General features: G+C 38.1%; 1 long non-coding RNA gene across 2 annotated transcripts in view; it reads left to right on the top strand.

Annotated features, from left to right (window-relative positions):
• The window catches only part of LOC117346734, a 90,673-nt gene extending 69,649 nt beyond the window's left edge, over positions 1 to 21,024 (top strand). For both annotated transcript variants that reach the window (XR_004536653.1, XR_004536652.1), the window contains exons 3-4: positions 14,132 to 14,390; positions 18,360 to 21,024. This is a non-coding gene — a long non-coding RNA (uncharacterized LOC117346734). The remainder of the gene's footprint in view (positions 1 to 14,131; positions 14,391 to 18,359) is intronic.
• Positions 21,025 to 23,643: the final 2,619 nt, after the last annotated feature.

Genomic DNA, 23,643 nt, shown 5'->3' with positions numbered 1-23,643 from the left:
GCATATGCTTTTCAGCCATATTCTAATTAAAGTTACCGTAATTTTGCCAAATTATTAATGGCACCATAATAAGAGCTTTTTCTTTGGCCAATTCAATGGAAATAATGATAATTTATGCATTTCCTGTGTAAGTCTATATTATTTGAAAGAGTAGGAATCCATTTCCCCATTATTCATTTCTTGATTTGCATGTCTAATCCTTTTTTCCTTTGTATTCCTCTCTCTCTTCCTTAATTTTATATATTTGGATTTACTTCATGCTTTTACATTGCTAGCTCAAAGAAAGTTACATTCAGGTCCAGGAGATATTTCACTTTTCCTAAATAACTTACAATCACGGGTTTGCATCTGAGGCACCAAATGAAGAAATGACTTGTTCAAGGTCACAAGGAGTATCAGTGGGATTTGCTGTCTGTTATCTCCAGTTCTTAGCTCGCTGCTCTGACTGCTAAGCTACTCATCCACTTCATTTCGTTTTTGTGAGGGTCAGGGGATACTTAATATAATGTTTTAATTCCCCCTTTTAAGCACATTTACTTTATAATGTAAAGTGCTTAAAGTTCATAAAAAACAGAGTTGGCCTGCTAGCATAACCCAGAAGCAGTGGCCTAGCAAGGGAAGTTGACTCTTGGGGCAGAGGTGCCTGGTATCTCCATGCTGTGTTAGAGAGTGACGCAAGGACAAAAATTCATCCCTGTCCCCTCCCTGTCCCATTTTCATCCCTGTTCCCACAGTTTTCATCCCCGTCCCCACAGTGTTAATTTTCTTCCCCGTTTCTCCCCACTCAAAGCAGACAAATTATTATTATTATTTTTTTTTTTTTGCAATTTTATAAGCTTAGGGCATTGCAATTAAACACTCCCAGGGAAATTGGAAAGAATGCCATACTCTGCACGATTTCCCTACTTATTCACATGTAGTTTATAGCTACTCTGAATAAAATTCAGATACTGGATGTTTAGTGCAGCTTAAAAAGAAGACTGTTCCCTCCTGTATGTGCACCACTCTTTAAAAACATCCATGAGTCACGTAACAAGAACCTACTTAGGAAAGCACAGCACCAAACACAACAATGCGAACTAGAATATTAATAAACCTATTGGAAAACTAAAGGAGCCAGATTAATACAGATCTATCCTGCACAGTTAATGCTAACAGAAAACTATGTCCCAAATTCATATGCGCAGAACACAGACAGACCCTCACATAGTACAGATTAACTAACCACAAATTAAAAATAGAAACACACAGAAAAATATTAAATTGAATACTCAAGAAGCCACAATGCAACACCAGAGAAAGAGAAAAAGTGTTATCCCTTTGTACTGTGCAAAATATAAAGACAGTAGATGTAAATTTCTGAAACTGACATATTACCTAACCATATTGTTTCTTATACCCCCACAAATGTCAACAGGGAATCATTGTGGCTTACATAAGATTAATAAGGTTAGCAACACAGACATTATGGGCTCCTTTTACAAAGGTGCATTAGGGCCTTAACGCACAGAATATCGCGCACTAAAATGTTGTGCACGCTAGCCGCTACCGCCTCCTCTTGAGCAGTCAGTAGTTTTCCAGCTAGCGCGCTATAGCACGCGCTAATCCGATGCGTGCGCTAAAAACGCTAGCGCACCTTTTTTAAAAGGAGCCCTATGAATCATAGCAAGACTTTAATGAAAACATGCGTTTTTAGCAGCTTCCTAGACTGAAGATAGGAAGAAGTCTGACGTAAGCAGGTCGGGAGGCAGTTGCAAATTTTGGGGCCTTGAAACTCGAAGGTGAAAACGAAGAGTGATTTCCTCAGAACTTGATGTGGAGAGGGAAGAGGTAATTTATAGCACTGAGTCATTCTTGAGTTATAGAAGGAGTGTGAACTTGGATGGCTGAAGTTAGCCCAGTTGAGCTTTCTCTCCATAATATAACCCTGTGAACCATACATGCAATTTTATATTGAATTCTATTCTTAATTGACAGCCAGTGTAGTTCTATCTTCAGCAGACTGGCCCTCTCAAATGGGCTCTTACAGAAAATCAGTCTAGCCACTGTGTTCTGGAGTAGCTGCAACCTCTGAAATGGAAGTTGCCATTTTTTGGGGGAATCCAAATGTAAGTTTCTAGAATGTCTGCTTCCACTTATGTGCCAGACAATACAATTGCACTCCTACAGGTATTTTCAAACAGCCTGTGTCAATAGAGCATTTAAAATACTGTGTGTGCCCTGACCTAGACCAATGGAGCGGAATAATTTTAAAAAGACGCTAGTCATCCAAAGTCGGCAGCGTCCAAAGTCCTTTCTCAAAAAATACGTCCCAAATATTTTTTTTCGAGAATCGGCTACTTCTACGTCCAGCCGTTTGATTGTCCAGACCACTAAGTCACCTATCTTTATACCTCATTCTCATCCAAAAAATCATCCAAGTCCAAAGCACCTAGAAAAAGACCTTTTGGACGTGTGAGGGGTCAGCAAAGTGATGGACTGGCCACCCAGACATGACAACAGAGTAGTGGGGCACCTTATAGGGCACTGCTGTAAACTTCACAAAAATTGTGCCACATAAACATCTCACCCCCAAATCCCTTATAGGTCATGGTGAGCACCCCAAAACCTACCTGTCTACCACCCCAATAGCTGCAGGTGGCACCTATATAGCATTCGAATAGGCTTTTGGGGAGGTTTGATTGGTGCACATTTTTCACCATGAATGCAGTGGTTAGAGTGGCTTATGGACCTGGGTTCTCTTCTCTATGGTTCACTAGCCCCTCCCCCCCCCCCCCACCCCCGACTACTTAAGCCACCTCTGTGCAGCTCTACTAGGCTTTCCTATGCCAGGTGCTGATGTTCTGGAGGAGGTATGTACTTTTTTATTTGGATTTTTATGGCGGTGGAAGCAGGGGCAGTGATCACTGGGGGAATGGAGGGGGGGTCTGTACTTTGTTCCTGCAGTGGTTATCTGGTCACTTTGGATACCTTCTGGGCTATAGACTTGTTTTTAAATTGCCTAAGTTACAACATATAAGTTCCGTCTAGGCAGTCTCGTTAAACTTTTGATTCTATCACTGCAGGACGACTAAATCTAGGTCGGCCCACATTCCACCTACCTCCCGCTCTAACCACTCCTTCAAAAACGCCCCTTTTCACTCTGGGCGCACAGCGGCAGTGAAAAGGCCTAAGCTCAGTGAAAAGGCCTAAGCTGCTTTTAGATAAGTCTAAAATCCATTTTGATTATCGACACTTGGACGACCTGTCTTTTTGATTGTCCAAGTGCCGATTTAGGCAGGTTTTTAGATGTATTTTCCTTTCTATTATGTATCTCCTAGTCTTCATGCGCTATGGAAAATTAGGCTTCATATGTAGAAATGAGTTATTCTATAATTGCTCATAGTGCATATGTTCTATCTATCTGGAGAGGAGAATGGTCTGTTCGGAATGGAGTGATATTTATTGGGAGAGATAACCTTGAAAAAACCGTATCAGAACACATGGGTGAAACATGTCGGTTATCCCCCGTTCTATGAACAGAGACCAGAAATTGAGCTGATCTAAAGCTAAGTAAATTTATTTTAGCCACTATTTATGAACTATTTAAGTATTTAAACTTTAAAATATAAAAAATTATAAAGAACATAAGCACACAAAAAAAAGTTTAAGAAAATTAAGAAAATATAAGGATCCGATGATGAGAGGAGGTGTAAAGCCACCTACTATGAAGATTTATTGAGTGATGAGGTGGCCTCGCTGAGGATCATGTGAGAGATTTTGCAATTGAAAAAGGTTTAAGTATATAAGGTTTGTAATTCCTTATATATTGAGGCTATCTATAATATGTACATAATATTTGTACCTGTGATGAGCAGAGGCAATCTTTAGAGACAGAGGTGGGGCAGAGATGGGGCTTACACACATACATTTCATTAAAAAAAAAAAAAATTGTGCATACTAAGGGGGGAATTCATCCATGGGTGGTAAGTGATTTAGCATGAGCTACCCATATAAGTGCACACTAAGCACAAGCTAGTCACTAAGATGCCCATAGGAATATAATGGGTGTCTCAGCATTTAGCATGCACTAAATCATTTAGACCTGGATTCTCTAAATGGCAGCAGCCTTAAAAGCGGTCACCAATCGCATGTCAATCACATGACAGTGCCGTTTCACCTTCAGCAAATATAGGCACCAGAAACGGAGGCCAGGGTTTTCAAGGCCTACAGTTCCGGCTCCTACCTTGACATGAATCACACCGATAGTGGCATTAGACGCCATCAAGCACCCCAAGAGGTGCGGCTCTGGCGCTGTTATTTTAGGTGCTGATAGGCGCCTTAAATTTAAGTCCACTTTCCTACGGCGTTTTGGACTTAATTTAGGCACCATTAGGGCACTGCTGTTTATAGAATATGGGCCTTAGTGCCCATTAATAAATTTCCCCCTAAATAGCTGATACTGGGAGTAACATCGCAAAAGAAATCTACTGTAAAAGCGTTTAATTTTCGAAAGGGCAACTATGATAAAATGAGGAATATAAACCAGGCGTGGATGTTATTTAAAAATGCCATCATGGATAGCCCAGAAACTAGTGACCTGGACTGGCTATCGTGAGAATGGGCTACTGGGCTTCATGGCCCATTGGTCTGACCCAGTAAGGCTATTCTTATGTTCTTAAGTGTAAAAATATATTTGTATTTTTCATCAAGTTTCAAGTTTAATAGATTTTGATTTTTACGCAATATCATATATTTCAATGCGTATTACATGTTTCCAATACATAAAAAGAGAGCAGGGTGGACAAAATAAAATAAGATAAGACATTACATACAAATCATTTGTTCTATTACAAATTAGTACAAACTGGTACAAATGGGTAATGTGAAGAACTACAATTTATACAAAAAAAAAAAGAAACATTTAAGGTTTGAACACAAAGGATGGGATTATTTAAGAAAAAGTATAGAATGAATTGATTGAAGATGCTTTAATCATTTGTAATGAATTCAGTCAGAAAATGAGGATATTGTTTAGATTAATTGAACAGTCTATATATTAACAGCCTTTTTTAAAGGAAAAAAAGGTTTTAAAAAACGCTTACAGTTTCAATTTGATGACCTATTCGTTTAATTCATTGGGGTCAAGATATTGTGTTTGCTTGAATGTTCTATCCACATATTGAATGCATCTTTATAAAGAAAGCCTTTTAAGGCACGCTTAAATCATTTTAAATGGGAAAGCATTCGTACACTGTCCTTTTGAAAATATGGCACTGTTATGCATGTTTGCAGCCTGCTATAGGCCATCTTTTGCTAAGCCTCGGTAGAGGTTTCCTACCACAGCCTGGGGTGCTAAATGCTTTGACCCTGCTCCGACGCTCATAAGGAATTCTATGAGTATCAGAGCAGCATCAGAACATTTAGCGCGCTGGGTCACGGTAGAAGTCTCTATCTCGGTTTAGTTAAAAAAAAAGGGGGTGGGTAAAAGTAAATGTAATATGATATTCTTTACTTTAATCATCCGCTATGCATGCCTTGGATCCATATAGTGGACTAGAGTTGAAGTTAAGCTATAATGATTTTTCTTGTAACAAGTTTGGGAGCAGAAATGTTTATATTAGTACTTATTGGCTTATCATTATTTTTCTGTACAAGTGATACTTGAATTGTAAATTGAAAATATAAATAAAAAAAATAAAAAATAAAAAAAAAAATAAATATGATATTCTTACAAGCATTTTATAAAACCTGTGAAAAAAAAGGCTAGACTAGAGTTCTTTCAAAAGTGAGTCTTTAATTGAAGGTATCCTTTTTATTAATGTGTAATGTTAGAAAGCACTGGTTACCATGTCATTTGACAATATCCCATTTATTTAATGGGGCTTTATATCAAGATGCTATTAACAGCTTTGTTATTGGCTTCTGGGTGACCCTGTGCAGTAACATACTATATAATTCAAAATGACTTATCCTACCATGGGTTGTAAGTAACACAGTTCTACAAGAATCAATATATTCATTTATTCACATAAATCTCAAGGAGTAGGGACACCTTGAGCTTGTCTCTATGTGCCTAAGGGAAGTCAAGAAAACACCTAGATTTTTCTTGACATACACTTACTTCCTTTGTCAAAAGACACCAGCAAATATTGTGATGAGTTACTGATGCTTTTCTAGATGAAAATCTCTCCTGACAAACTACTCGACTGGCCAGAGATGGCAGGGCCCTGACATATCTGTTTAGCACTCGAAATTTTGAGAACTATTGTTAAAATGATTCATTGAATGCAATCATAAAAAAAAATACACTTAGGAGCACATTTTTTTGTAGAATTCACATCAATACATTGCCTAGTATGAATTCACCTGTTTATTTTGTCTGAAGGTTTTACATAATGAACCTTGGAGTTATTGCTTTGGAAAAAAAAAATGCATTTGGTGCAGGGATAAATTTATTTTATTGTATATTTAGTGAAATAGAAAACAATGAATAGAATAAAGTGAGTCACTTCTAAACAAATCACTGTAATGACTAAATAGCAGCACTGATCCAAAGAAATCTAAAAGAATGATGAGATTTTTGTGCTGAATTGCCAGCATCTGGTTAAAATAGTACTTCCTACTATAACAGCAAATTTAGGGGCTCAAAAAAGCTTAAAGTGGTTTTTTTTTTTTAGTAATTTGGCTGTAAGTACACACTAATCACAGACATTTTTTTCAGGTGAGGCTGTGTCATGGGGAGGGGGGCAATGTCTGGAAAGCAGTATATACTAATGCTCGAAGTATGGGAAACAAGATTCTGGATCTGAAAGCTATGATGAAGAAGAGGAGTTGGATATAGTGGCGATCACAGAGACATGGTTCACAGAGAACCATGACTGGGATGTAATATACTGGGCTATGATCTGTTCAGGAAAGACAGTGTAGAAAGAAAAGGAAGAGGAGTAACGTTAATATGTTAAAGAATCATATTAAAGCCACACAATTTCAGAATCTGCAAGGCAAGGAAGAGGCACTGGTGGATCATTTCGAAAGAGGGAATGGTGAATATATTTACATTGGTATTATATTAAGGCCTCCTTTACAGACGGAAGAAATAGATAAAAAAGGGGAAGTCTTGCTATAGGTGATTTTAAACATGCCTGGATGTTGATTGGGGTATCCCTATTGCAGAGTCTTCTAGAAGTAGGGAACATTCTGGATTCTCTACAAGAACTGTTCCAGCAATTTTTAATGGAACCCACGTAAGATGGGGGTCATACTGGCCTAGTACTTACAAAGGGGAAAGTGTTTCTGATGTTACAGTGGGTAATCATCTGACATGCAGTAATCACTGCATGGTACAGTGTAATATTAATATGGGTATAGAGAGGACTCATTCAAAAGCAAAGGTTCTAGACTTTAAAAAAAACAAAAAGTAACTTTGTTCAAATGGGGGTTTACATCAAGGAATTATTGTCTGGATGGGAACCTCTGGAAGGAGTGGAAATGCCGGTGGGCAAAACTGAAAAGGAGCGATTGTAAGGGCAGCAAACCTTTCTGTGAGGCAAGTAAGGAAAAGAAGGTTGCTTTGGTTCTCAGAAATAGTAGCTAAGACATTAAAGAATAAGAGGTTAGCTTTCATAAACTACAAAAGATTGCAGAAAGAGGAAGACATGCAAAAATATCTAGAAAAGTTAAGAGAGGATGGTCATGTTGTCAGGAAAGCAAAGATGCAAATGGAAGAAAAAAAATAGCTGACAGTAATACAGGGAGACAAGACATTTTTTTTAGTTATATTAGTGATAGGAAAAAGGTGTAAAAGTGGCATTGTGAGACTCAAAAGTGAGGGAGAGGAATATGTAGAAGCTGATAAAAGGCCAAAATTGCTTAACAAATATTTTCTGTTCTGTGTTCATGGCTAAAGCCCCAGGAGGCAGGACTGCAGAAGAGAAAACTTGAATAGGGATGGAGGAAGTAATAGACCCTTATCGATTTTCAGAGGATGTGTTCATGAAGGAGATAGCTAAAATAAAGGTAGACAAAGTGATGGGGCCTGATGGTGTACATCCTAGGGTGCTGAAGGAACTTAGGGAAGTTCTGGTAGCTCCGCTGACTGACCTTTTCAATGAGTCTTAGAGTTGGGAGTGGCACTGGAGGACTGGAGGAAGGGCGGATATGGTCCATCTCTACAAAAGTGGAAGTAAGGAAGATGTAGGGAATTACAGACCAGTAAGTCTGAACTTCTGTGGTATGCCAATTAATGGAAATACTTTTAAATCAGAGAATGGTGATACGCAGAAGTTTGGCTCTTCGCTCAGATAGTTGGGAATCTGTTTAGGCCCTGATGCAGTGGCGTTAGCCACGAAGTGATCACTGGCCCGATTGTGTGCAGTGTATTTTTTTGGTACACAGTGATTCCAGCAGCACATTTTTTCCCCCATTGGCTATTCTTTTTGATTTGAACACTTGCTGCTTGTTCATAAGCACCACTTGCAAAAGTTTTTTGCTGATGATGTCAGGGTGGAAGAGTGTGGGCCCACCTCTCCAACAAACTGAGGCTTTTTCTTTCGCTAATTAGTGCATTCTATTAGGCTTTAGTGGCTTTAATGGAGTGATTTTTGTATTGTCTTGTCTAAGTACCTTCCATTCCTCAACTTTAGAATATTGTAAGTTACACTGTGTATTTTTGTATATTTTAGTTGGGATCACAAATCCTTTAGCCTTCCAACTTTTAGTACTGTACCTCTAAAGTAGCCCAAGAGTGGGCAAAACATGGACCACACTGGGTGATGAAAAGCCGCCTGTTTACGGCCTTTCAATACCACTGGCTTCATGGAAACTGTTATAATTAATATATATTTATTTTATTAACAATCAATAACAGGATACAAGAACAAATCTTTACAGCATATGGAGCTGACAGATAGTATGCCTCAAGCGCTTGAGTATACCTGGATGTCTGTCCTCTTTTCATAATCACAAAGGCTGTCTCTTATACAATTCTTGACAGCTTGAGGCCACGTTGGCACATATCATATTGTTAGTTTTTATTGGTCACTTACAAACGTCATTACATTTATCAGTTTATTAATTGGGTCATAATATCTGTGTCATACCGTACGCATGTCCTCTTTACCAGAAAATCTATCTTTTCCCGCATATGCCGTTTTAATTTATCATGTCAGCAATTTCAAGCCATCGGCCAGTAAAAGCCTGCCCATCACAGGATATTCTTGCAAAATAATGTATTTTATATTCTTGGTTAAGACATGTTCTCATCCTTCTTAGATCCACTTCCCTGGCAATTACTGCAGATGTTGACACAAGTTGCCATGTAAAAGAATACGTTTCGTATTCACTCGCTCATTTTTAGCATAAGTTTCAGCTTAGCTGCTGATTTCAGCAAGCATAGATTGGTGCAAAGGCTTGACAGTTTTTAGTCAGAGCATTCTCAGCCATCTTAGCCTTTAGTTGTGTTTTAATTGGCCTAATATGTTAGGGGATTTCACGGGAGGCTCTTTACCTGTCACCTGTACAGGACTCTCGCTCTCTCTCCTCCCTTCCATTTCTCAGTGGATTGTTTATAATAAAGAGATTTTTATTTTGGAGCAGTCCATATGGGATCTGTTTCCATTCCAAAAGTATCTATCCCTCCCCATTATATTTCATACTCAAAATCTACTGAGCTTATTTCCTTCCATTGGCACACCAGCCAATTTGAACCTGTGGCCCTCAAATTCAAAGACAGCCACTGTCATGCAGAGCTTTTCTAGGTCACATCACTATATTATACTTTAATAATAATAATAATAATAACTTTATTCTTATATACCGCCAACAATCTTGCGACTTCTAGGCGGTTTTACAGTGAGGTGAAAACTGTACAGTCAGTGAATTACAGAGTATAACAGTGACCATCTGATATTAACGAACATTAATAATAACCAACAGTTTATATACTGCCGGACCGGGAAGTTCCGTGCTATTTACAATGAGTAGAAAAGTTTCATTAATTGATTGGGACATTCATAGTTAGAGATTAGAGGTTAACAGTTTGCAAGATCAGATATGGGTGGAATTACGAAGGGGGCTATTGTCCTTGTTCGTTACCTATGTAATTCAAGAACAGGTATGTTTTTAGGTTGTCCTCCTAAATTCGCTATAGTTGTTTAGTGTGTGTGATTAGTTTTTTCCTAGGTCTTTGCCCCATAAGGCTGCTTGGTATGATAAAAGTTGTTGATGATGTCTCTTATATCTGCATCCTCTAGCCGGTGGGGAAACAAATTTCAGGTGTGTGCTTCTCTCATGTCTGTTAGTTGGGAATGAGAAGAGGTCTATTATATATTTAGGGGCTAGACCTGATAATACCTTAAAGCAGAGACATCCTAGCTTGAACTTCGTGCGAGCCTCCATTGGCAGCCAGTGCAGGAGTCGGTAGGAAGGGGTTATGTGATCGGACTTCTTCAACCCGAAGATCAACCTGACTGCTGCATTTTGTATAAGTTGTAGTCTCTGCATTTGCTTCCGAGAGATTGCCAGATGGGTAATGTTGCAATAATCAAGGTGGCTTAGTATTAGGGATTGTACCAGAATTCTGAATGCTGAGGTGTCGAAGTATGCTCTAATGGACCTAAGTTTCCAGAGGGTAAAAAATCCTTTTCTGACTAGGGAGTCTACATGGTCTTTCATAGTTAGACCTTGGTCCAGTATTACCCCTAGAACCTTCGTTGTTGGTTGAATAGGGTAATTGAGTTTGTTAATGCGTAGTGATTCTGTCGTGTTATGTGGGTGTGGCGAGGCTATAAAGAATTTAGTTTTATCTGAATTGAGCTTGAGTTTGAATTCTGTGGTCCATTGTTCCATCAGGTTTAGTGCTTCTGTTGCTGTGGGGGTGATTTCGGAGGGAGACTTAGTAAACGGGATAATGATTGTAAAGTCATCCGCGTAACTGAATACTTTTATACCTCGCTGGGCCAGCTGCATGCCTAGTGATGATATATAGATGTTGAAGAGTAGAGGGGATAATGGGGACCCCTGTGGAACGCCTGATGGGTTTCTCCATGTTTTAGAGAGGTTGCAGTCACTGTTCCCTCTAAGCTGAGCAGGTGTCCTCCAGCTGCATTGCTACCACTAGGGGGTGGAATATTTTCAGTCGCTAAGGACAGGTATGTTCCCTGGAGTCCTGCAGAACTTGCCTGTCCCTCACAATTGAAAAATGTGACAGTAAAACAGCACCCTCTATTGGTGAGACTGTGGGTGGAGGACTCCTGCTCAGCTTAGAGGGAACACTGGAACTTGCAGTTGAAGCGTACCTGATAGGTGCGGGCCGTAAGGAATCCTCGGAACCAGTCAAGTACCTCACCTCCAATGCCGATCGCGTCTAAACATTGTAGTAATTTTTTGTGGTCCACTAAGTCGAAGGCCGAGCTCATGTCAAATTGCATGATTAAGGCGTTATGGCCCTTGGTGAATAGGTTGCATAAGTGTTCTAGGATCGCTGCTATCACCGTCTCAGTGCTAAACAGAGGTCTGAAGCCGGACTGGGTTTCGTGTAGTAGAGAAAACTGGTCAAGGTAGTCCATCAATTGGGTATGTACTAAACCTTCCATTATTTTTACGAAGAATGGAATGGACGCTACCGGTCTGTAATTGGTTACTGATGTTAGGGAGTGTTTGCGATTTTTTGGAATTGGGGTGATTATAATGTGACCGTTATTCGTTAGGAATTTCCCGTTTTTGAACTTATTGGTCATACAGCTCCATAGTGTTAGTTTAAAGTCTAAAGGAGCTGCTTTCATAATGTTGGGGGGGACAGGGATCTAGAATTGCAGTGTGATTTAGTATAATTTATTATAGAGTTTTATGAGTTATTCCATTCTGGATCTTGAAATGAGTTCAAAAACATATCCACTGGTATTTCATTTCATGTGTGTTGGCTATTTGATGTGCTTGTGTGTTGATTGTTGGGCCGTGTTCCTTAGGTTCACAATTTTTGAGTCAAAGTGTTGTGCTAAGATCGTCTGCTGATGGGAGTTTTGTGTCGTGCATGGATTGATTGTGGCGTGTGGTATCGAATAAATTTGTGACAGGTTAAACAGTTCTTTAGTGTTGATTCCTTTGAGACTCGTGTTGGATGTGTGTATTTGGATGCGTAGAATGTTTATTCGTTTTTTTTTTATCAGTTGTTTGTAGTCTTTATGTATGGATCTCAGTTGTGTCGGTCTGGTGTTTCTCCCGTTTTGTTCCAGATCTTTTCTAGTTCATCTTACTGATTGTTTCATTTTTAATAGTTCAGAGTCAAACCATTTATTATATTTATTTGAGCATTTTGTTCTGTTTCGTTTAGGGGCTATTTTATCTAAGATGGATGTGCTTGTTTTTGTCCACTGTTCCAAGAACTCATCCCCTTCATTTATCTCCTCGCGCGATTCATAGTGTGCCCAGAATTCCTCTGGGTTGATGTGGCCCCTTGTGAGATGTTCTTTTCTTTTTATCTTTGGGTGAGTTTTTTCTTTTGGTTGATTCCAGATTAAGTTAAAGTAGTAGGTGAAATGATCGGACCAGATGTCGTGGTACCAGATGCCGTCGGATATGGAAATAGTGGGGTTTAGGATTTCTTTTGAGGACATAGATACCAAGTCTAACTGATGGCCTTTCTCATGAGTTTGTGTGGATGAAGGGAGATTGTAGTTGAGTGAGGATTTATTGGCTGAAAAAACCCTAGTTACCCTGACCCCTAAGGTTGGAACCTTGTTTCCTAGAAGAAAAAAAAAAGCCCAAAAACACAAGTTATATTTATATGCATATTTTGAACATTTGACTGTCATGTACATAAATCATTTCCAAAAAAGTGAATCCCAAAGGGCTAATATAAAGGTAAGCACATACTGTAGTTTCTCTGGGGTAATCTTTGTAAAGAAAGTGCTGTTTACTTGAATCATGAAAATCCAGCCAAGTCTACACAGAGTTACTTATTCATTCAAGTACTTTCTATGTTTACAATTAGTTTTACAATTTTCCATTATAGACTTTGAGGGCTACTCCTCGTTAATTACTTTCACAAGCTAATTACTTTCACTTCCTGTCAGTCTTTTGTCTCTCCTATAAAGTTTTTTTATAACTTTAGTTCTCTTTACCTTAATTTCTTTCCTGTTAAACATTGGCGTTCCTTTCTGCTATGACTTTTAATTATTTGATTTTAATTCATGAACGCTCTGTTCTCTCTTGAAGAAGAGCAGTATATCCAGCCAATAAAACATAAGTACAAATCTCAGTGACATAGGGAGCGATGGTGCTGTTCCTTTTCTGAACACCAGGTAAGTCTCATGTCGATGCACATCAATTATGGTTGCCTGGAGCAACTAAAAATGACTAGATTCAGTTAAAGATTTATAGGAATGGACTGTGCTGTTAATAAAAGCTAACCTTTATTTATAAAAAGCATCAAAACATTTTCAATAGATTATATAAGGACACAGAAAGAAACCCAAGGAAAAAGATTAAAAGAAGATGTACCACAACCAATTAATAGTTATGTCAACAGTTTTAAACACAGCAGGGTGAATATTCAGCCAGCAGCATTATGCTCAGATACTCTAGGGCAGGCCATTTCTGGGTACCCACATCAGATATCCGGTTATGTGCAGTCAGCTATCTCTTTTGTGATTAAGTACAATATTCAGCACTTAATTGCCTAAGTAAATCAGAACAAAGATAGGAATGAATTTTATGCCATCTGCTTTGTCCAGTTCACTTAGGTAGTTAAGTGCTCAATACTGGCACTTAACCACAAAAAAATGCTAACTATGCTTCAGAGGAGGCAGATAAAGACCATATGGCCTATCTACTCTGCCTATCCATGTCATCTACTATCCCTTCCTCTCCCTTAGAGTTCCAATATACTTATCCCAAGCTGTCTTGAATTTAGATACTCTTTTCATCTCCACCACCTTCACATGGAAATAGTTCCGTGCATTCACTACTCTTTCCATGAGAAACTCAAACAAATCTTTGTAACACTGGATGATGTAATGAGTCAATTTGACAAATTGAACAGTAGCAAATCACCTGGAATTGACGGCATACATCACAGAGTGCTGATAGAATTGAAAAATGAACTTGCAGAGCTAATGTTAGTAATTTGTAATTTTTTTTCTCTAAAATCCAGCTTAGTACTGGAAGACTGGTGGATGGTCAACATGGCACTGATTTTTAAAAAGGGTTCCAGAGGTGATCCAGGAAATTATAGGTGAAGCTGATGTCGGTGCCAGGCAAAATGGTAAAGACTATTATAAAGAACAAAATGAAAGAACATATAAATAAGCATGGATAAATGAGAGAAAGTCAACATGGATTTAATCAAGGAAAATCTTGCTTCACCAATCTACTGCATTTCTTTGAAGGGGTGATTGAACATGTGGATAAAGGTGAGCCAGTTGATATTGTGTATTTGGATTTTCAAAAGGCATTTGACTTAGTACCTCATGAAAGACTTTTGAGGAAATTAGAAAGTCATGGGATAAGAGGCAATATCCTACTCGTATGATGGATTAAGAACTGGTTGAAAGACAGAAAACAGAAAGTAGATTTAAATAGTCACTATTCTTAATGGAGCGTCAGGGCAATGAGGCTGCTATCGACACATAACTCCGTGCTGAAAAGGCTAGCACAGAGTTATATGCCGATAGCAGCATCATTGCCCTAACGCAGCATAGCGAAACGCTGGCAGGCCATCGTCGACTTTTGGGCTCAGTAGACTTGCCACTCTTTGAACAGCAGTGTGAAATGAAGAAGATCTTTTGAATTGCGAGGGAGAGAGATAAGTGGTGTAGTTTAAAGCTTTTATGCATATTTTATGTTAACACCCACCCGATCGCAGTTCTAACACACTAGTGGGAAGTGATTTTATGGTCACTCCCGAGTACAGCTGTTAGGCTCCTCCAAGCTTATGGTAGTTTGGATTGCAGGATTTAGCTCTGAGGAGGTTTTTTTAACAAAAAAATATCTAAAAATTATTAAATAAATTATTATTAATTAAAAAATATTTATTAAAGATTCTAAAATGTATTAATTGGTTTAAAAATCAGTAGAGAATCATTAGGGGGAGGAGGTTTTTGAGCCAATGAGGTAGCTCACTATTACAGCCTGCTTGAAAGCTAATTAGCAGTGGTAGGCTAGAGTCTGAGGCTCTTTTCCTCTTTCCTCCTTCCTATATGATACCCTTTGAACTGAATGAAGATTATAGTAAAAATTAAATTGATATTTAATTCCTTTTGAGTAGGAAACAAGTGAGTATATCCCCTAGGTATTTGGATTGTTGAATAATTAGTTTCTGTGGGGTTGTGTGATTGTGGAGTGTTTCACTTGGTAAATTTAAATAGTGGGGTTCCCCAGGGGTCTGTATTGGGACCACTACTTTTTAATATATTTATCAATGATCTAGAGATGGGAATAACTAGTAATATAATTACATTTTTTGATGACACAAAGTTGTTCAAAGTTGTTAAATCACAAGAGGATTGTGAAAAATTGGAAGAGGACCCTGTGAGACTGTAGCAGATGACGTTTTATGTGAGCAAGTGCAAAGTGATGCATGTGGGAAAGAGGAACCCAAACTATAGCTACGTGATGCTGGGTTCTATGTTAGGAGCCACTGTCCAGAAAAGAATCTAGGTGTTATTGTTGAGGATATGTTAAAATCCTCAGCTCAATATGCAGTGGCGGCTAAGAAAGCAAATAGAATATTATGAATTATAAGGAAAGGAATGGAAAACAAAGGTGAAATGTTATAATGACCTTGGATTGCTCTATGGTGCTGCCACACTTCAAGTACTGTGTGCAGTTCTGGTCGCTGTATCTCAAAAAAGATATAGCAGTTTAGAAAAGGTACAGATAAGGGCGACAAAAATGATAAAAAGGATGGGACAACTTCCCTATGAGGAAAGGCTAAAGCAGCTAGGTCTCTTCAGCTTGAAGAAGAGACAGCTCATGGGTGATATGATAGAGGTCTATAAAATAATGAGTGGGTTGGAGTGGGTAGATGTGAATCGCTTGTTCACTCTTTCCAAAAATACTAGAACTAGGGGGTATACAACGAAGCTACTAAGTAGTAGATTTAAAACAAAACTGGAGAAAAAATTTCTTCACACAAAGTGTAAATAAACTCTGGAATTTGTTACTAGAGAACGTGGTGAAAATCAGTTAGCTTGGCAGGGTTTTAAAAAGGTTTGGATAATTTCCTAAAAGAGACATTCTATAGGCCATTATTGAGATGGCTTGGTAAAATCCACTGCTTACCATATTCCTAGGATAAGCTGCATGGAATCTGTTTACTGCTTGGCATCTCCAACAGTGGCCCACCCAGCTAGATGCCAAGCAGTAAACAGATTCCATGCAGCTTATCCTAGGAATATGGTAAGCAGTGGATTTTACCAAGCCATCTCAATAATAACAACATAAGAATTGTCATACTGGGACAGACTGAAGGTCCATCAAGCCCAGTATCCTGTTTAGCTAGGTATTTGAGACCTGGGTTGGCTATTGTTGGAAACAGGATACTGGGCTTGATGGACCTTCGGTCTGTCCCAGTATGACAATTCTTATGTTCTTATATACTTCTTATTCATTCCCTTTTCATCTTCATCCTATGTCCCCTCATTCCATTGTTTCCTTTCAATTGAACAAGATTCACCTCATGTGCATTTATGCCACATAAGTATTTATTTATTTTTCTCCCTTCTCATACCTTTCCTCCAAAGTATACATATTGAGATTTTTGGCTCGGATTCTGAATAGGACACATGGGATGGGCGTCCTATACAGAATCGGGCCTATGTTCACCCAAAATAAACCCAATTCTGTAACCGACGTCCATGTTACAGACGCTGGTTAGAGAACCGGGTTACTGTAGACGCGGCCTAGTGGGATCTCCCTGCCTTGATAAGTATAGCAGCCACAACTGCCAGTCCTCCCACCCCACCCCCACCTTTCAAGGTGAGCCCGGGGGAATGGTCTGGGGATGGGGGGTTGGGGGTTTCTGTCGGGGGGTTTCCTGGGAGGGGGGGGTTTGGCAGGGTCTGGCAGGAGGGGTTGGGCTCCCTCCTGCCGTGATCATTTGGGGGAGTGGACAGACTTCTGGCAGGAGGGAGTAGGCTCCCTCCTGCCACAATCTACGTGGGGGGGGGGTGGTCTTCGGGCAGGAGGAGTTGGGCTCTGTCTTGCTGCAATCATTCGCGAGGGGGGTACTAGCGGCCACAGCCATAGCCGTGGCCACTATACTTATCATGGCAGGGAGATCCCTTGCTGCGATAAGTGTAGTGGCCACGTCTACACAATGTAGGCCAGCATTTTGCTAGTCTACATTGTACGTGTCTCCCGCTGGCCTAGGGAGACAGGTATGGCCGCCTAGGTTCACCTAAGGGCTACGCCTAACCTTAGGCGAACTTAGGCAGTTTTGCGGGCCTCCCAGAGGTGCCTTCAATATAGGCGGCCTGCCTGGGGGTTCTTTTTTTTTTTTTTTTTAACGTGCATCCCGATTGGCTGGTTAGACAGCTATAGGATGCCTACAATCGAGACGCAGTTTACATAAGCTAGGCCTTCTGTCCCCCATATACTTTTTGATAAAGACCACTGACTATTTTAGTCAAAATGGACTGATTTCTTCCTGCTTGTACGTATATATTGTTTTGAAGGTGTTATCTATAGAATTGCATATTCTACATAAGGTCTCACTAGCGCTTAAAACAGGAGTATTATTACGTTCTTTTTCCTACTATCCATTTCTAGTCCCATGCACCAGCCCCATGAATTTAGCAGTTAATGTTGATTCAGTGGCTTCTGAATATCAGTGGAAAGCCCCATGCATATTAACCAGACAAGAATGTGACTTGCTCAAAGTAACAATGAATAGCAGAATCCCAGTTTCCTTGGTTGTCAGCCCTATACTCTTTTAGGGCACATCATTATTAGAAATGTTGTTTTAGAATATGTAATAAAGTGGTTAATGTTGTAACTATTTTGCATATTTTTCTACTGTCTCTAATAATTGTGAGTAATAACTTACCTCCCCCCCCCCCCCCACTCTTTTTACTAAGCCACGATAAAGTTTTTTTTTACTGAGGCCCTAAATGCTCTGATACTCATAGAATTTCTATGAGCGTTTGTAGCAGCGTCGGAGCATGTAGGATCCCAGGCCATGGTAAAAATCTTTATCGCAGCTTAGTAAAAGAGGGCCTTAATTTACAACAATTTTTCCTCTTAAACCATAGATATAGAGAATAGCATTGCTTAGAAGCTAATATTAGTCTTGCATCTTGGAATAATAATTCAATTTCCACCCATTTGAGAGATATCATGAATTCTCTTGTAATAAATGTGGCCTTTTTTTTTTTTACCAGACAGATTATCAGGAGCCTGTGATTCCAGGACTTTGCTAAAAGAGAATAAAAACAAGAGCTTTACCGCTGTGTTATTATCTAGGGTCTATTCTGTTCTACATTTTTCAAAAAATCTTTAAGCTGGAACTCTGACATTCAACTGTCTATAAAGACATACACCACCCGATGAGAAGCTTTGATGTGCATTTTGAGGATTAAATAATCTAGATATAAAGGAATGAGCTTCCAGCCAAGAAGAAAACTATGGAGGAAATTTTGCCTCCTGCTGCTTAACACTGCTGGCAGTCAATGCCTTTTAGCTTACCCTCTAAATTTGATTTCATACATATTTACAGACTGTTTCCTTTTTCTGCTAATTCTTCTGAGACCAAATTAAGAACAAAAATAGCAGGAACAGGCTTCATCAAATAAAAATGTAAATATGCTGCATCTCATTTATGGTTGATAAAATGTTATTTAAATATTTTTCAAATTGGAAAAGCTTTGCTGGACCACTATTGGTTGTAACTCGAAAATTAACAGCCCGACAAGCCCAAAAAACTCATGGAGGCATAGCAATTCATGGATTCATTTTTTAAAAAGCCTAATTTTTACCAGAAACTTTTCACTCCAGAGAAAAGGCAAACACAGTTGATAGCACTCATATTCACAGGGGAGGTGGTTTTGGTTTTTTTTTTTTAATACCTTCTTTTATGCCTAAGAGCATCTTCATAAATGTTCTCACTGGTCAATATTTAAAATAATATTTTTGTTTATGAAATTTTAAAATAATATATTAAGTTTGAAAATTGTACAAAAATAGAGCTGAGTCAAAAATAAAATACATAACATCACATAGGAAACACAAATCTCAAGTTTCTATAAGTCCTAGGTTTAGGCATTGAATACATTTTTAAAATAAATAAAATAATAATGAGGCTTCTATAATTAATGTATAGAATAATTTAAAGAAAAGAAAAAATAAAGAAACAAAACTCACATTACTTCCATCCAATAAAACCATTTTCTACCTAAAGAACCTGAAGTAGTGACAACAGAAGTTCACCCAACTTCTCCAACAGCCAATGTCTTAGAGGCCAAACAGGCAGATAATTGTGAAGGAATCAAGAAAGCATGTTTTTTGAGAATCTAGTCTGACCACACATTTACATTGGTATATATATAAAAAGAAGCACCAGCTTGCAGACGTAGTACCAAAAATATTTTACATCTCCTTTCAGTCTTTATAGAAACTTCAAGAAAAATATGAATTTGGCCTATTATAAAACTTCTGGAAAAATCTGAATTGGCCTATTTGACATTGTTTGAAGTAAAAATTAATCCCTATCTGTAGCTAAAGTCAAAGTCACCATTCTTGTAGGAATCCAAATAATTTCTGATTCAGGAGTCTCTCAAAAAATCAGTCAAATATGACAAAATCCTTTCCTGTGGTGCGGTATCTTGTATAACAATATTTTGTTGTTGATCTTGCCTCAGAAATGTGTTGTCATAATTAATTAACTTTGGAACAAGGTGGTAAATTATTTTCAAACATCTCTAATATTTTAATCAATATTTTCATACAGTAAGATATCTTGGGGGAGATATATTTGGAGTATGTAAAATTCAAGAGACACAAACTTACAGTTTTAAGCATATCAACCATAAATTCAGTTGGTCTCTTTTTCCCACCAAAATTCAAATTGGTGACCAACAGAGTTTCCTGCCTCATTCATTTCAAGCCCCAACCAATCGGATTTGAGGACCTACAAACAGCATACCTCACAGCATATCCTGAAGAAAGCCACAACATGATGGTTGAAATGTTGTTTTTACCTGACCAGACGAAGTGAGACCCAGAAAATTCCAAAAAGCATGATGCTAGCTGCAGAAGCCTAAGATAACATCTGTCTAATTATGTTGTTTTATTTATTTGGATTTAGTTCACACCTTTTTTAGTTGCAACACAAGGTGAGTTACATTCAGCTGACTAGGTATTTCCCTGTTCCTGGATGGTCAAATGACTTGGTCATGATTACAAGGGGCAGTAGTGGGATGTGTCCCAGGCTTCTCTGGTTATTAACCCAGTGCTCTAACCACTAGGCTATTCCACTACTCAATCAAGTAGACTAAATAGCCCAGAATCTGTTCCTTATAATACAATATTCCCTGGGGTATGTTATTTGTTATAGTGTGTCCTTGAAGTGATTTGTATGTTAATATGTAACTTGCTCTGGATAAGGGTGGGTGAGAAATAAACAAACAATACAATTCGGTTTCTTGTATCCTGCAATTTTGCTTTGGGAATCAATGTGGCTCACAACAGCGTTTCTTACATTAATGACCTTATGCTATGGGATGTTAGGGATGAGGATAAATAGGTATGAGAATCCCTGACATAGTATGAGAGTTACAAGGAAACAGATATGTTTTTAGCATTTTTCCTGTGATAGTATGAAGATAGTGATAGTATGAAGAGGACTGTTGCAAGTATGTTGGGGAATTGTTCCAAATGTATGTTTCTTGAAACTCAACGGTGGATTTGAATATCTTTTTTTCCAGTGTACATGTTGAGAAGATGGGAAGTGTATCTTAAAGCACTGTGTAGATTTTGAATTGAAGAAGATGTTTTAGACCTTAATGTTGAACATTAGTCCATTAGAGTTCTTACCATAGATGGATCTGTAGACCATACAAGCTAGCTTGTAATAAATTATTTCTGTTAAATGACTTGGCTCTGCTTCATGCCTGCTTTGCCTGGTGCCTAGATGCTGGAGCTGCTCTAGAGAATGACTTAGTTATCATATGATACCTCCTCAATGTTTTGTACAGACAACAAGGAAGACTGATCTCTAAAATGTACATGGATTCCTTCATCCTGGGAGTTCATGAACACTTAAGGGAGAATCAAGCAGTTGGCTTTCTGAAATGTAACCTTCTTTGCTTTCTTCCTCTGCTTGATATCAAACCTTAAATTAACCAATAATATTGGCAGGAAGCCTTATATGCAACAAAATATATGAATTTGAAGTCTTTGGAACATCCATTAGGATAAATTTAACACATTAGCATTATACATTGTTGGTCAGAGGGACACATTATTTCATGCTATTAATGATGTTTTTATTCCACTCAGGACAAACAGTCAAGCTAATTTGTCTTAATACAGATGTTCCCTTTCCAATTAATGTAGGTCATTAATGTGTCTTGTTTGACCTTTGTACACAAATTGTCTCCAGGTCACTTAAACAGGTTTCTCTTCTATAACAAACATTGTCAGGAGTGAACAGTAAATCCAGTGGCATAAATCAAGATTTCCCTGGGGTACCACAGAATATTCAGGGTGGGCACTGTAGACTGCCTTGATACATTACAAACCATTACTGATAGGTCAGCTATGACAATCATAATACCAATTGTAAATGATCTGCCTTCAGGATTAATACGAAAAGAGGAGACGCTCGTTGACCGATTTGAGAAAGATAAAAGATTTTTTCAGGTAATGCAACATAGGAAAGATTGAGTTTTAGTTTTAATTTAAGTAATGTTACCTGATTTACAGTGTTCACTTTAAAAACTGTAGTTAATAAATAATGGAGCAAACCCTCTAATTTTCATTGATAGAATAGGACTAAGGTTTAACTCTCTGGTTTCTCTGGATCTTCTCCACATCAACCACAAGGATGCCGAAACATTATATTATATTATAATGAGTATGTACTGAGATAACACAAACTACCTTAGAAATTATGTATAATAAACAAATAAAGAAAAATAACTTAGATCAGTGTTCTTCAACCACCGATCGTGGACCCATTTGCGGTCCGCAGAAATTTGCTGCCAGTCCACATGGCCGGCATGTGCATCTGCTCTCTGTATTTTGCACAGTTCAGAAAGAAATGCATTTGTTTCTTTTTCTCTGGGGTTGTACTGCAGGCAAAGTCTTGCATCTTAGGGTTTTATTTGTATATATTAGTAGTTTTAGTTTTTGGTCCTGTATTTGCAAGAGGCTATCTGTTTTCTGGTAGGAATGAATGTTGAGAAGCATTACAGTGTGCTTTGTGAAGTTTTAAGATCAAACAATTTTTTTATTGATGCACAAACAAATATATCACCAATGGCAAATTTAGGAATATAGCTTTGTATAGTTTAATTTTCTGGTTAACCATTATGTGTTAATAAGATTATATTGTGTGTGTGTGTATATGTGAAAAATAAATGGAAAAATTTGTGTTATATTAGTTCTATTATGGCCCACGACTTGGCCCAGTGTTCTTCAACTTCCGGTCCACAAAATAACTATTTTATTTCCACCGGTCCATAGGTGTAAAAATGTTGAAAAACAATGACTTAGATTATAAGTGCATGAATGAAGAGAATGTCTGTTTTATATATATTTTAGATCATCACTCAATTTATTTATTTATTTATAGTAAAAGACTCCTCTTGAAGAAGCTATTGATGCGAAACTCAGGACTGAGTTGGGGCGTGCACAAAAATCATTAATCAGCACATTTGCACTAATGCACGGATTGCACATTTTTATTTATTTATTTATATCACATTGGCAAAGGAAAAGAAAAAAATGTAAAAACATAAGCAAATGCCTCCGCTGGGTCAGACCTGAGAGGTCCATCATGCCCAGCAGTCCGCTCATGCGGTGGCCCACAGGTCCAGGTACCTGTGAACAGTAATCCTCTATCTATACCCCTCTATCCATTTTCCAGCAGGAAATTGTCACAATTCTTTTTTTTGAACCCCAGTACCATACTCTGCCTATTACGCCTCTGGAAGCGCATTCCAGGTTGTCCACCCACACATTGGGGTAAAGATAAAGTGCCATTTTTTATTGTATTTATTGTTTTTTAAAAAATAATATATGCAATAACAAGAGAGAGAACATATGAGCACAGTTTGGATGACTGAATAATTTCAGATCATATCAGTTAAGGACCCATAAGTACAATGATGGTCCTGGAATAACATCGCTCTGGCTCCTATGCAGGAAATACAAGACTGAGCACTTATTATTATTATTATTATCATGAATTATTAATAATTAATTTTTAAAAAATTAGCAATCCATTTTGAACAATATAATAATTTATCTTTGTTGAACTAATTGAAATAAAAAAAAACTGGTAATGTAATTAAACAATTAACAATATCAAAATACCAGTTCTATACAACTTGGACTCCTAATAATATTAAGTTTTACATCATATTACCAGTCCACATTAGAGTGCTTTAGGGAATTACTGACTCCATACTTTCATAGCATCAGTATTTATAAAAGGCTTTGGCA

The sequence above is a fragment of the Geotrypetes seraphini genome, chromosome 12 (genome assembly GCF_902459505.1).
Source record: "Geotrypetes seraphini chromosome 12, aGeoSer1.1, whole genome shotgun sequence".
Lineage (NCBI taxonomy): Eukaryota > Metazoa > Chordata > Amphibia > Gymnophiona > Dermophiidae > Geotrypetes > Geotrypetes seraphini.
Note: the sequence above shows the minus strand (reverse complement) of the source record. Positions and strands in the feature narration are given on the sequence as shown.